This window comes from Phaenicophaeus curvirostris, chromosome 8 (assembly GCF_032191515.1).
Source record: "Phaenicophaeus curvirostris isolate KB17595 chromosome 8, BPBGC_Pcur_1.0, whole genome shotgun sequence".
Taxonomy (NCBI): Eukaryota; Metazoa; Chordata; class Aves; order Cuculiformes; family Cuculidae; genus Phaenicophaeus; species Phaenicophaeus curvirostris.
Genome location: NC_091399.1, coordinates 8,582,894 through 8,595,832, shown reverse-complemented (window position 1 = coordinate 8,595,832; position 12,939 = coordinate 8,582,894).

Below are 12,939 nucleotides of genomic sequence, written 5' to 3'. Positions count from 1 at the left end.
AAGATGACTGAAGATTTGGCTTGTTGCCATGTCAGCGTGCAGTTGGTCGCTTACTTGTTTGCTTCATTGCACTGAGCTAAACGCCCATGTGTGCAGAATCTTAATACACACTTATTAATTATTTTTGGATTCGGCCTTAGGAGCAAACTACAGCTTTCTTATTAAAATGCTTTCTCCAAAGAAAATAGTCACAATAGCCTGACTGTACTAGGGCTGCTCCCAAAAGAAATAAAAGAGAATAATTTACTCGAGCGCTGTGATACATCCATATTTAAATTTTAGAAGTGTATTTTCTCTTTCTCTCTCACAAGTAAACACAGGCTCCCTGCGATGAGCTGTGATGTCATAGGATCTCAGAGGCCAAACTTTGCTGGTATTTGTGCCCAGGGAAGTTGTGGCTGCCCCATCCCTGGAGGTGTTAAAGGCCAGGTTGGATGGGGCTTTGATTAACCTGATCCAGTGGGAGATGTCCCTGCACATGGCAGGGGTTGGAACTATATGATCTTTAAAGTCCCTTCCAATCAAAACTATTTTATGATTCTATGTCTCTATGTAGATTTAGAACAATGTCCAATTGCCTCCAAGAAATGACTTGTCAGTTTGGCAGGTGGCAGCCCTTCCTCTATATAGTTATTCTGGAGAGTGGAGGAAGGACTTGGCTGTTACATCTCAGAGCTTACAGACTCCACATTGCTTAACTCTGGCACTATTTCTCGTCTTCAGAAGTACAGAGAGTTTTATGGAGGAAAATATTTTCCGATGTTTAGGATGACGATTCCCATTCTGGGGTCTGAGTAACTTGCATGTTACTATTTAATGGACAGTTTCTCAAGAAGATGTGTTGGTGAGGATGAATGTAGCAGCCACTGATGCAAACCCACATTCTACGCCATGATTGGCATTCTGTGCGTAATTTTTGCTGCCACATTTTCTTTAAAAAGCATGTCTGGTGGTTGAGTCACCTTCTCTCGAGGTGTTTAAGGCATGGGTGGACAAGGTGCTGAGGGGCATGGTTTAGTGTTTGATAAGAATGGTTGGACTCGATGATCCGGTGGGTCTCTTCCAACCTGGTGATTCTATGATTCTATGATTCTATGATCTGAAATGCTGATGTCTGTGTCAGGAGGGAGGTGCCTTAATGGTTAACGTATTGGTGCAACATCTATATCGGGCAGGCGTGTAATCAGCCTCGTTCATATGAGCCATCAGGGAAAAGGGCTGAGAGGCAAAAGTTCTGGAGGGCGACTGCACGAGGCTGCAGCCAAGCCCAAGGCATGACAGAGCCAGCATTGCCTTGGGATGTCTTTGGTTTCTAACAAGATCCCAAACGGCTGCTGATCCTTTGTCAGAGGGAGTCATCCCTATGTCTCATCTCCCTAATTAAGTAAATTTTCTTTCCACCTTTCTTCCCCATCATGTCTCCTAGGGTGCCAAAGTCTGAGACACTGAACTAAGATCTATAACAACTCCTTGCTTCTGCTACAGCTCTGTTATCACTACTGTAACGGTGCTATTACGTACTCATAGTCAGTTTTATTATTACTTTACAATTTCCTTAAGATATTTATTACGCAGTTAGTTATATTTTGGTTTTTGCTATGCCAAGTCTACCAGTTTAGTTCTTTTCACACCAAACCAGTGTAAATACACAATTTGCCACTGGTGACCCAGTGAAACACCTCAGTGAGTATCTTCAGAAATGAAAGTGGGTCAGTGTTCAGACAGTCATTAATCTAATGAAGTGTATAATTGCAAACAGTCAAAGTGTCAGTCAATAGCTACTCCCTTTAATACTAAAAATCCCAAGATACCAAACCATCAGATATATAATTCCATAACGGAAAGCTTATATAAGTTCAATAGCCTATTTTGTAAATCTTCTGGTCTCAGAAGGATACAGATTGATGATATTTGGTACTAAGTTCTTAGATCAGCACTTACAAGGTATTTCTTAAATCTTTCTTGCCACTTTCTGTCTAGTCAATTGGAAAAATCTGTCCTGAGAGTAATTGAAAATTGCCCCAGATTGTCATTGAGTGATTTGCAGAAATACTCTTTGATTATAGTCCCAGTCAGTTTTATATTTTACTGGCCATCATACTGCACTGAGAAAAAATAAATAATATGTCAGCTGTGGACAACCAGATAATTGGTGTAGTTTATTCAAAAAAATTATGTCTATTTCTGTAGGCGATCTTCTGCAAGGTTAAAAAAAATCAATACCATAAATCATATGTCAATGGAAATATGATGGCCTTACAAGGTCTGCTAAACTGTATCCAAATGTTTATTTTGCTTCAGCAGCATAATTTTTCCGCTGGAGGTAGAAACAGCAGCCAAGAGGCACACTTCATGCTACTCCCTTTCCGATGTTCCCATCTTTTTAAAAAAATATATTTTTATATATGATCTACACTATTTCAAGAGAACCAGCCTTGAAAATGTTGAATACATCATGGATGTAGTTCATTTGTCCTGTTAACCCTCAAGAACCGACCGAGACTTTTGTTCTGGGTCTCTTGGGTAGTAACAAGGCACATCGTCACAGAAATTAGCTTGTTCAGGGATGTTATAGTAGGTATTGGACAATTTAGTTTACATAGTTCTCTTCACCCCTGATGAATTTCAGCTCTGGGAACAATCTAATTGGTCCAAGATTCTTAAAGGCAAATACACACTAAACTTGTTGATTTGAGATCTTTTAAAATCGGTGTCTCCTGATTCTTCTGAATCTCTATTCTATGGTTCTATGAAACACTGCACATCATTTCCTGTGATGGGCTGAAGATGATAATCATAAGGTCTTCTATTAAATAGAATAAAACCTTCTAATTAGCTGTTTTCTGTGGCACGGGCTGACACAGTTAGCACAGTTCCTGTGCAATAGTTGTCCTCTAAAGACACATCTTGTTTCACCTGTGTGAAATTTAATAAGTAGATGCCATCAGTAATCGTGGAGTGAAGAGGCTCTCGATTATGTTTAGTTTATGCAGTCTAAAAGCAGGAAATGTATTCTGTCTGCAACCTAGACCTTTAAAAACACATCCCTCAGTGCCTGTCTTCTGACAATGACAAAATATTATAAGTTGTTTATGGGATTTTTCCTTTTTTTTATTTTAACATCTGAAAACAGCAAGAAGATGCCTGTAGAAAGAAGCAAAAGCCCAATATGAGACAAATTATGAGTATTCCCATGTGAATGATGGGTAGCAGAGAGGATGAATGTTGTTTTATGCTTTGGAGTAGGGAGATCAGACTTCCCTATGAATACGAAACAGGATTTTAGCCACTTAAGGTTGTTTTGGAAAACCTGTCATGCCAACTAGGATACTGGAAGAAGATGGAGAAAAAAAATTAGACCTTGAGCATAATAACTTGTCTCTGGAGAACTACAGGAATCCATATTTCTGGGAAATGGGCAGGAATGGAACTTGCAGAGTAGGTAATGCTGCAGTGTCTGAGAAGAAAGTTTGAACTAACCTGAGAAAAAAGCCAACCAAACTCATGGAATTTTTTCTCAAGCTTTGATGAAAGTCTGAGGTTTAAGGAAGCACAGAATTGTCTTTTATTGAGCAGAAAAGTTCAGATAGATCTACGGGTTCGCAGAATGCAAAATTGCCTGAAAAAAATTTAAGAATAGATGCATTTATTCCTTGCCCTATCAATGAGGAAAGAGCCAAAGGAATTTTCCTGTCATCTTCTGGATTTGAAGTACAATGTCATTCTAAATAGCACATGTTTTCATTCATTAGTTAATTAAAATAAAAATTCAATAGGAGACTGAGAAATTAATAAAACCAGGAAAATATTGTAATAATGACTGGGCAGGAAGAAGTTAAGAAGCATCTATTTAAAGCATCTATTTAAAGCATCTATTTATCCTTCTCCAATTGTAATAATTTTACCTGACCTGTTTCTCAGGAAATACCCTGCTCTTGAACACTTTTGCTGGAGGAGGTTGCTAAATTGCATGAGGTATTTGTTAAATAAAACCCTGTTAAATACACATTAATATCAGCCAGCAACCGAGTAGGTTCATTTCTCTTTTTATTACAATGTGTCAGACATACCTCAATAATTTTGAATCATATTCTAAGCTGACAGGGCAAGTAAACAATAGGAAAATTAAACCTACAAAGTCGAAAATAATCTCAGCATTTCCAGCAGCTGGAGTACAATGGTCTCCACTGTTTTTGACTTTTCTAACACAGTTACTGTTATAATTTGCTGGCAAGGACCAAGAAGAGTACATTGCAGCCAGCATTCTCCCTGTAGGCATTAAGCAATACCTGAATGATGCACATCGCTTCTGCCAGTTTAAGGCCTTGAGCTTCAAAACCTTTTTCTACAATGTTTGGTTGCTTGCACAGAAGTGAAATACCCTTGCAGCTGCACCAGAAGGCTGGTCCCCTGCAGCTGGGGCCAACAAATCACAGCTGTGTGAAATAAACACAAGCAATTAGGCAAGGGGATTGTGTTTTTTAAAGCTTTCATTCCCTTGGATGCACAGCCATCAGAAAATAATGAAATGCCTTCCCACAAAAGAAAAAGGTATCTTTGACGCTGATTAAGCAAATCAGGTGGTTTAGTATCAGGTCACATTCACCTCCCCAGCACCTGTGCTTGTCATAAAGCTGTAAGAATTTAAAACTTCCCTGATAGCCTATTAGACATGAGGCAGGATGTGTGATCCAGCTGCCACTGAGAAGAAATACACTCCCAAACCCCTCACTGGAACAGAGAAGAAACAAGGCTGAGGCTAAGCTATTCCCATGACCTTTCCAACTCAACAAACAGAGATAGTGTTGGGGAGTAAATATCTTCGTAGCTTCCAATAAGTACACAAATAGAAGCACTGGCACAGGTTGCCAAGGGAAGTTGTTGCTGCCCCAATCCTGGAGGTGTTCAAGGCCAGGTTGGATGGGGCTTGGAGCAACCTGATCCAGCAGGAGGTGTCCCTGCCCATGCCGGAGGGGTGGAACTGAATGAGATTTAAGATCCTTCCAATCCAAAATGTTCTGTGATACAATGATATTTATTATTAAAAATTATTATTAACAACTTTTAATTAATATTTCTACTTTCTTCAGCCAAGCTACCAGTTCAGTAATTTCAGCAGCAATTGATTAATGGTAATAGTGAGAAGGATATGCATTATTGAATGAATTCACTGCAAATATTCCATGCTGGAATCTCATCAGATCTTCAGATGTAGATCTAGAAAGTCCCATGCTAGAGAACAGGTCCTCAAGGGCAGGTCTGGAGGAAGAGGGTAGGGAGGCTCTGACTGCTGGGCAGAGTCCAATGGCATGAGGTTTAACAAGGCCAAATGCCGGGTCCTGCACTTGGGGCACAACAACCCTATGCAGTGCTACAGACTAGAAGAAGTCTGTCTAGAAAGCTGCCTGGAAGAGAGGGACCTGGGGGTGTTGGTTGACAGCTGACTGAACGTGAGCCAGCAGTGGCCCAGGTGGCCAAGAAGGCCAGTGGCATCCTGGCTTGTATCAGAAACCGTGTGACCAGCAGGTCTAGGGAGGTTATTCTCCCTCTGTACTCGGCACTGGTGAGACCTCTCCTTGAATCCTGTGTTCAGTTCTGGGCCCCTCACCACAAGAAGGATGTTGGGGCTCTGGAGCGAGTCCAGAGAAGAGCAACAAAGCTGGTGAGGGGGCTGGAGAACAAGTCTTACGAGGAGTGGCTGAGAGAGCTGGGGTTGTTTGGCCTGGAGAAGAGGAGGCTGAGGGGAGACCTCATTGCTCTCTATAACTACCTGAAAGGAGGTTGTGGAGAGGAGTGTGCTGTCCTCTTCTCCCAAGTGACAGGGGACAGGACAAGAGGGAATGGCCTCAAACTCCACCAGGGGAGGTTTAGGCTGGATATTAGGAAAAAATTCTTCACAGAAAGGGTCATTGGGCACTGGAACAGGCTGCCCAGGGAGGTGGTTGAGTCACCTTCCCTGGAGGTGTTTAAGCGATGGGTGGACGAGGCGCTGAGGGACATGATTTAGTGTTTGTTAGGAATGGTTGGACTCGATGATCCGGTGGGTCTCTTCCAACCTGGTTATTCTATGATTCTATGATTCTAAGAGGTCCTCCTTGTGGATTTGGTGAGGTGCTCTAGCTGTGAAGGCATAACTAAGCCATGAATGGGGAGCACAGTGGTGGCAGAAAGGTAAAAACATACTTGGAAATATCAGCTGCCACGTAAGTGCTCATGGTTGTCTTCTAGACTTATGAATTTTATGCTGTTGGAAGTCTTGATACGTACAAATGTATTTCAGAAAATAAATACATGAAAAGAATATAAAAGAATAGTTTTCATATCCATAATTATATGCAAAATAATAGCAGTAAGTTGTGCAATACCCGTGTGATGGCTAATATCATATTTCAGCACAACAACCATTAAAAATGGCAGCTGTTAATAATAGAAAAAAGGAGTAAAACTGTGGAGAAGCAGAAAACTGAAAACAGTACATGAGTGGTTATTGGGAAGGCTGTTATTCATGCACATTTTCCTCTAACTATATTGTTTTGAACATTTTCCTCTATCTCGGATAGTATTATACTTGACACCAATTTGACATAGAATTAAGTACATGTTTTGCAATAAGTCTCACTGCAGAATAAAGACGTCCATCTGAAATCTATACATACCTGAAAACATTTTTTCAAACCTTAGAAATGTCCAAGTGTTTTCAGACATGAGTTGTTTTTTTAAAATTAAATCAATCGTTGCCATTTCCACTCATCATTATAAATTGCTAGGAGCAGGATGCAAGTTATCATGAATTTTGACACCTCAAATTTATATCGTGAAATTCTAAACCCAGGCAAGTGAATGCGAAGTTCTTCACTAGGTGGAACCAGATTGCTAACTCCTTCGACTCCTTCTGTACTCTTTACCATGAAATGCAATCCATTATCTGATAGAAATACCTTCGGATATTGGAGCTTGGTTGTGATATTGCTTGTAAAGCAAACTTATTTATTTATCTATTTATTTCTTTAATCACTGTGCACGTTTATCAAAAACAATTTTATATATCCTGATACGGAGCCTTCCCTATAATACAGAGGATGCTTAAGAACAGAAATCTAAACCTTGATCTTTTTGCAGCTATGTTACATCCCTTCCTTGTGAATTTTTTACATTACCTGCTGTATAGCACCTGATGGTCTTACTGACAATGCATGCTGTCCTGCCTCTGGCATAACAAAATCAAAGAACAACAAATTTATTCCTGTTTAGTTTAGTAACAATAAAATTTTCCACTATGAGCCATGCATTCTTTACTCTTGAAGGTGATGTATGAAGCAGCAAAACCAGTTTAACTTTCAGATACTCAACAGAGGTTATGCAGGCAGAAAACAAAACGCTCTTTCAAACCTCTACAGGAAGGCAACTTGAGGCACAATTCACTATGGGAAAAGGGTATAGGTTGCTCTTAAGAAAACTTCCTAAATATCTTAAGAAATATGAATTAAAGTTGATATGGAAATATTTGGAATTGCAATTTGTTGTTTGCATGTGTTTTCCTACTCTGCTGTTTGCTGTACACACACAACAGTTCTGTAAACATTTACTCAGCTGTTAAAAATGTAGTAATTAAAGTGTTTCCAGTTTCAAAGAGCATATGGTAGTCATATAGTTTCGTTTGTGCAAACTAAATATATAGTTGTACCTATTGGTTGCCGGTATTTGTTTTTAAAATATTTAAGTTTTATCTAATATACTACCCAAAAGGTTCTTATTTCTGAATTAAGATGAAAAAAATGAAACATTCGAAGAAAAAAAAATACAGTGAGTGGCTGCAAAAAATACACATAAAATTTCTCTACTGTAACTGATTGTAACTTTCTCATTGTAACTTATCATGTTCTCTGTAAAAGGGAATCAAACCCTATGAAACCAGAATGGAGGAGGTAGAAAATTTACTGGAGATCTGTGTTCTGTATAAGTGATTTCTCTTGAAGAGAAGCAGATCTGAGGAGTTGTGCTTCTGAGAGGGTTTCTTTCAACATCACAAATATATTGGTGTAAGCATAAGATGTGGGAAACGATGTGATATGAAAGAAAGTAAAAGTCAAAACTATATGAAGTCCAAAAACCTCCAAAAAAACTGAATAATGAGAACATTATTCAATATATAATATATAATAGTAAATAATGAGTATAATGAGAAGTTGCAGTGGTGTTAAGGCCTGAGCATCCTCTGAATAACCAAGTACCTATGCTGAGTAGCAAATCAATTTTCTCTCCAATAAAGTTATTTTGAAGTTTTGTAAATGTGGTTTAATTTTCTGAGTAGAAAAAAATGTTTTCAGAACCTTTTGAAGAAAAATAAATGGAAATGAACCTTAATTCATGAGGAATCATCCAATAACTCAATAATTAGGTCATCTAACTGAGAAAAGTGAGGCCTGTTCAGACCAAATATTTGAACTATGGGTCCCCATATATCTAACAAGTACAGACTCTCATTCAATGTCTCCATCACAACCAGGAAATATTTTACACTGCCAGCTTTATTGCACATTTAAAAAAATTCACTTCATTTAAATGCCTTTTCAGTGGCTTTTTGTTTAAAGTTTGAATCAGCTCTGATTTTGAACTGAAGCAACTCCATCACCTTCTGCAGCATGAGTGCATGAAAAGAATTAGTTTCTTTTCACTGTTCCTCAAGCTAGGCTTGTCTTCAAAGGGTCCTCATATCCAGGCAGAAGAAATGTTTCATCTAATAAGCTCTTCTTTGACATTTCTGATCCTTTTTCTTCCTTTATCCAAATTAGGATTCCTCTGCCAGCACAGGGTACTATGATTCTGACTGGCCTTTTACATTGCATCCATTCTAGCTGGCTGAGCAGAGCAAAGAGCGAGTTGCTCTTGAACTCACTACATCATTCTGAAACACGGGTCATATCAGCTTAATGCTGCAGCAATTGTTCTTTTTTTTTCCTGTTTGTAGCATGCTGCTGCTCTGACTGCAGGACGATTCTGTTATTTCTCATTCCATTGTGCTGAAAATGTTGCTGTTAGGAGTTATCTCTACTTCATAGCGTCTATCATTCAGAATGAAGTTCAGTATCTGAACTTCGCAGCCTCCAGCATGTTTTCAGCTGCCATCCAGGTAAGTCAGTCATTTATAACACATTTAACTCCCATCTTTTATTTTCCTTCATAAGTTGCACGGTCACCTTAAACCCTGGAAAAGGCCTAAAGAGCAGCGGAAAGATGAATGAGCCAGGAAGCGGTGCATTCGCTGTTGATATTGGCTGGTTGTTTCCAAGCAGAATGCTATCTAAAGTCCTAATGTATAATAAAAAGACAAAGTAATTCAGCGAAGCCCTGCACTGGTCACTCAGATCCTTCTCTGGCAAGAGGTTCATCTCTGGCCCAAGAAAATGCCATTGCAGCTGAGTGTCATTTTGTCCTGATCCAACCTAGATCCACAGTTCAGAAATTAGCTCTCCACAGCTTTTCTGTCTCCTCGCTGGACTTTCAGGGTACAGCCAACAGGTTATTATTTCTAACCTAATGGCAAAGCTAAACGTTAACCGCTACTGAGTTGTCAGAGGTGTGCTGCTTTTTGCCTGGATTTCTGGGATCTAGTATTGAGTAAAACTGTATTGACCAGTGAGGCATGAATATTGGTGACATTTTCAGCTTCAGCACCACTTTCTGTACTGTAGACTGTGTGGTTTTATTGAACATTGGTACTTGTTCTGGAAAGATGAGAGTTGTGAACTGGCAAATTTTCCATGAAACTATTTTCTCAAACCTATTGAGAGCAGGTTAATCTACAAAGGGCAGGAGATCTTAACAAAGTATGGTATCTCAGCAGCACAATGGGAGATGAAATTCATTGTGGCAACTGCAAGGTAAGGCACGCTGGAAGGAACAATTGATACATTGATGAGATCTAAATTAACTGTAAGTACTCAGAGAAAAATGTCCTGGCTGTCATTGTGAACAGCTCGGTGAAAAATCTCTGCCTGGCATTCAGTAATGATTAAAAACTGAACAAGTTTTTACAATGTGCTAAGAAGAGAATAGAGACTACTTTTAAAAACGTTGTCAGGCCATTCTGTAAATCAGTGTGAGCTCACCTTGAACCATGCGTTCAGTTTTATCACCCCATCTTGAAAAGGATGCATCAGAAATAAAGAATAGGAGCTCTGAAAGTCTATCTTTTCAGGGAGATTGTTGGGTCAAATTCATTCTTTGATTTATACCCTGTGCTGTCCCTTTGAAATCAAATTATTCTCCAGGTTATAAATCACTCCACTGCACGACCTATTTAATTTGGTGAAGGGACACATGAAAATGCTTATAAGGAAGATACACAAACTAGTGAATGCAGACAGAGAGGCTTTTATGTTCTTGCTGAGCTACCTTCGCCATGAAATGATCAGCAATGCATAAAAGCAAATACAATCATGTAATCTTTATATATAAGTCAGCATCTGATACTTGCTCCATATGAAATATATCATCTTTCCCCAGCTTCTCCTGCTTAAAAAGTAATTTGAGGGTGCAGAAGTAAGGAAGGAAGAGGATTTCAACATCCTAAGAAGAGTTAAGGATTTAGAACCAGTATGACAAATTGATTCTGGAGAAATATGCCTCAAAGTGAAGAGCAAGTCAGAGCAAAGCACAGGGAGCTGCAGGACAAGGGTATTGACACCATTGATAGGGAAGGAAAACGTAAGGTTGGGTACCAACACAAAAATATCCTACCCAAGATTTGATAAATGTGGTAACTGGAATTGGAGCACAATTTTGAGGAAGATGATACAGTCTTGGAAAACGACATGTGCTAAAACACAAACTGCACCCATGCCCATGTTGTGACAGCAAAAAAAGACCCACCTGGCAACTGAACAGATCTGTCAAGGTCTTTGATTGGGTTTTTAACAGCTTCTACAGCCTGCATTTGCACTAATTTGTAGCTAGTGCAAGGCAGAATATTTAGGCACTAATTAGAAGTCTTTGCGTGCTCCTCTGTTTGAAATGCCTGAACTGAGTCAGAAACTCTTGCTCTAGCAAGACAGAACGAGCTGGTTATTAGTAATGAAAGCTGATCGCAGAGGGAGATACTCAGACTGTGAATCTAATTCATAACAGGCAACAGAGCATGGTTGCAGCAGGGCAGAAGAGGAACATTTCATTCTCTTGTTATATGCCTTGGCAGGGGAGAAAGCCCAAATGGAGCATGTCACACAGCCTAAAGCTCTTGTGCTGGAGTATGTGATGTACCAGAGAGAAGAGGTGGGGGCGGGGGTGTAGTAAAATAACCCTAAAGACTCATGTCTCCTGGTTTGTTTAATAGATGGTAGGATGCATTTTCAATGAGGATTCATGTTCCTGTCACTGTTGAGCCAAGGCAGAAAGGTGCAAGCCATGGTCCTAGCTTTGTCTTCCCACATCATCCCTTGTTGTCCCCAGGGTACCAAAACCTGAGAGATCCTGTCTAGGAGGGACTGCTGTCCTGACTGCCCTTGCATGGATGCATGCAAGCTAAGGAAGTGTTTCTCACCCATTTTAAAGGATAAACCACAATTGGGCACCATTTTCATGTTTAGTTTAGTATCAGGTAGCTTTAAGTAAAATTTAATAAAGCTGCATTTTTCTCTTTGGTTTACTACTTGGCTAAATTATTGGATTTAGAGAGCGCAAATAATTCTGTTTTGGGGTTGGAATAAAGACCATGTATTTCCTCATGCTTTCCCACTAAGTCTTGGCTCGATTGTTTTTTTCCAGTGACAGGTATATTCATCAACTGCAGTGTGTGAACAAATTCCATCCTGCAGACTGTGCATGGCAGTTGGTTATGGTCATGGGAGTCACACTGCTGTGCAGCTCACTATTTGGATGATGTACCTTCCGTAACTGCAGAGAGTACCTGAATGATTCCCTGCAACTTCTGTTTGCTCAGGGGTCTTCAAGGAGCAAAAGACAGTAGAAGATAAGCAGGCTTTCAGAATCTGAGTGGGGAAGTAGGAAACAGTTTCTTTTTCTATTGCAGGACCGTGATATTCTGTCTGTGTAAATGGCCTTGGTTGTCAAGCAAGGATTTGCATAGACCTTACAGACATTAATGGCGCATTCCCCTGAGAACTGCATTAGTCCAACAGTGTGTGTTGCAAAGGTGAAATAGCCCTTGTGGTGTTCTTAAAGTGTCCCTTACCAAAAACCAATTACACAAGTGCATCTACTGTGTATGCAGAAAACTATAGTTCGATACCACTTGATAACTCCTAGCAAACAGACAATTATGAACATTTCCTATGGTAATTGGTCTCTTTCTCAGTAAGGTCATAGAAGGTTTTGCAAGCTGTCTATTAGCTGTGCATCTCAGCTTTTCTTACATAGCGTGAAGCACATTTAACACACACTTATTCAGTGTTCATGAAATATTTTAACTTTGCAGCAGTAGTTTTGGGAAGTCAACCAGAGAAATTTTGCATGACAATAATAATTGCCTCAGTTCCTAAGACCAGGAGCAAGCCTGACAAAATATTAATACCACTGACACCTCAAAAGTACTTTTGCTTTGTCTCTTACCTTCTCCTTTCTTTGGAACATTTGCAAAGAAAGTATCACAAATTTGCATAAAGAAAGCATGACAACTTTGCATAAAGAAAGCATTTTCTTATGAAGCATGAGACTGTCATCAACACAAATGTAATTAGGATAGGAACAAAAAATATTCATCAATGTTATTAGGGTGAACATGGCACTCAGAGTATGACAACCAAGCTCTTGTAGAGAAGTGCCTAGCCATCAAGCTGTCGCAGGTGCAGACGGTAACCCCAGCTGTGCACACATCATGGTATTTAAAATTCTTTATAGAACTGCTTTGTGAGTAAGATTTCAGGAGAAGCAAGCAAAAGGTGAAAAATCTCTGTTATAAAAGTTTCAACACAATTTCTAGAG